Source organism: Gossypium hirsutum, chromosome A06 (genome assembly GCF_007990345.1).
Source record: "Gossypium hirsutum isolate 1008001.06 chromosome A06, Gossypium_hirsutum_v2.1, whole genome shotgun sequence".
Classification (NCBI taxonomy): domain Eukaryota; kingdom Viridiplantae; phylum Streptophyta; class Magnoliopsida; order Malvales; family Malvaceae; genus Gossypium; species Gossypium hirsutum.
Genome location: NC_053429.1, coordinates 106,104,711 through 106,107,259, shown reverse-complemented (window position 1 = coordinate 106,107,259; position 2,549 = coordinate 106,104,711). Strand labels below are relative to the sequence as shown.

The 2,549-nt window shown below is 31.1% G+C and overlaps 1 long non-coding RNA gene across 2 annotated transcripts; it reads right to left on the bottom strand.

The window, feature by feature from the left end:
• Positions 1-212: 212 nt before the first annotated feature.
• On the bottom strand, positions 213-2,306 carry LOC121230598 (uncharacterized). 2 transcript variants are annotated; one of them, XR_005928579.1, is made up of 3 exons: positions 2,271-2,306; positions 356-424; positions 213-261 (listed from the first exon to the last, which is right to left on the bottom strand). It is a non-coding gene; the product is annotated as an uncharacterized lncRNA (long non-coding RNA). The 2 variants fall into 2 exon arrangements; XR_005928580.1 differs by lacking the exon at positions 2,271-2,306 and adding an exon at positions 507-589.
• Between the last annotated feature and the right edge of the window lie 243 nt (positions 2,307-2,549).

Below are 2,549 nucleotides of genomic sequence, written 5' to 3'. Positions count from 1 at the left end.
CCCGTCAGGTTTCCAGCCTATATACTTTGAATCTTTAAAATATTTAAAATAAGGTTGGAGAGAAGGTCAGCTATTGTTGTAATTATAATGGACAAGCAAGCTACATATATGGTAATAAATTAATTCATACTTATTCATACTTCAAATAATTAATACTATAAGGTCAGGTTTCCAGCCTATATACTTTGAATCTTTAAAATATTTAAAACGTACTTTAATAAAACGTACCTGGTCTACTCCACTCTCACCAGCAAACAGAGGCTGGAGTCCAAAAAGTAATATTTGTTAAGTAATTTAAAGTGAAAATGCATAGAAATAAGGAAAAAAATTTAGCAACTGAACGGCCTGTACATACCTAGAACAAATGTCAATGGCTGTGGTGTATTTAGTTGCACCAAATATTATTTCAGGTGCTCGATAGTACCTAGAACAGACGTAAGATTATAAGAGTAGCACCAAATATATTTCAGTTTAAGAAAATATAAAAACTTTATCTATATCAGTACCAAATTTTAATTCGAAGATTAAATGGCAGCTTCAGTTGAACCAATACTTGCAGGAGGAGCAGGAAGCAGTAAATGAAGCTGTACCCCTCAGCAAAATCTGGCAAAACTACTCTCGCAAGCAAGTAAAGTGTCTTTTTCTTGCATGCTAAAATTCTTTTATTTGATTCAAAATGTGTGAAAAGGAAAAATCAATATTAGGCTAGACTCTAGAGACAACCGAGGAGAAAATTAGAAAGAATCTTCACATAATTTCAAGAATGGTGAAATAGAACATAATGTCAATAAAACTGTAAATTCATCTAAACCTGGTTTTACTGCAGAGATTGAAAAACCAAACAACAGCCCAGTAAGCTCAAAACTCAAAAGGTCCCTTTCCGGGATGCAGAACAGTAAATGCAGTTTTTAACATTCAGTACCAGGCAAATAAATGCAAAACTACCCCAGGACAATTCCAATTCAAACAATAAAAAATAATAAACAAATGGATAAGAAAGCAATCAAAGCACAGCCAATTTCTTCACATAACTGAAAGAAAATGAATAGAGGAATTCAACAATATAAAACGTGAGCAACAAGATAGCAATAAACTCTTAAATCAATCTAAGTCCGTACTAAACACATAAGTTGGATAGAAACATGAAAACAGACCAAAAGAACATCTAAATAACAAAAATGGAATCACCATTATTATGTAAACATGAAAATGCACAGATTGAAACAAACCAACTTTGCATGTGCAGAATCATACTCCACAAAACTCATAAACATTAACTTCTCCTAACCAGAATACCAACTTTATGTTTACAGAGGCCTTGATGGAAACTAACATAACTGTTGATATATAACTTATCTAATAAGAATCACAGAATATGCAGAAAGTACCTGAGTATTTAGTATCAAGAGAACCATGTATTCAAAGAAAAAGAGCCAGAAATTGATCAATGTATGCAAAAACTTCAACTAATAATTAATACTATTTTGATAAAAATTAGTTATAACTTTTAAAGACATTTAAAAATATTAAATATTAAAATCACACATTATTAATATAACAAAATAGTAATTTGAATATAATAATATCAAGAAAGAATCGTAGTTTAATTTTTATAAGTAAATTGGAAATAAATTAAGGTTATATAAATATTCAATAGCGATAGAACTTTTTTCAATTCTTCTTTGATTTTTTAAGATTCATCATACGTGGCGTTGTTACAACTAGGGAGGATCCATTATATCTTGCATCTCGATATAAGGCAACCCGTCAGGTTTCCAGCCTATATACTTTGAATCTTTAAAATATTTAAAATAAGGTTGCAAAGAAGGTCAACTATTGTTGTAATTATAATGGACAAGCAAGCTACATATATGGTAACAAAATTAATTCATACTTATTCATACTTCAAATAATTAATACTATAAGGTCAGGTTTCCAGCCTATATACTTTGAATCTTTAAAATATTTAAAACGTACCTTAATAAAACGTACCTGGTCTACTCCACTCTCACCAGCAAACAGAGGCTGGAGTCCAAAAAGTAATATGTGTTAAGTAATTTAAAGTGAAAATGCATAGAAATAAGGAAAAAAATTTAGCAACTGAACGGCCTGTACGTACCTAGAACAAATGTCAATGGCTGTGGTGTATTTAGTTGCACCAATTATTATTTCAGGTGCTCGATAGTACCTAGAACAGATGTAAGATTATAAGAGTAGCACCAAATATATTTCAGTTTAAGCAAATATAAAAACTTTATCTATATCAGTACCAAATTTTAATTCGAAGATTAAATGGCAGCTTCAGTTGAACCAATACTTGCAGGAGGAGCAGGAAGCAGTAAATGAAGCTGTACACCTTAGCAAAATCTGGCAAAACTGCACATCTTTTCAAACCATTTCTGCAAAAAAATACAAAATCTTTTATGAGCATACAAATGACTTCCATCTCTGCAAAAAAAATTGTAAATACAAGGCACATAACACAATTAGCCAATCCAGTCAGATGTTTCTTCAAACCTTGACTTTCCTAAAGTGCCCAAATCGAACAC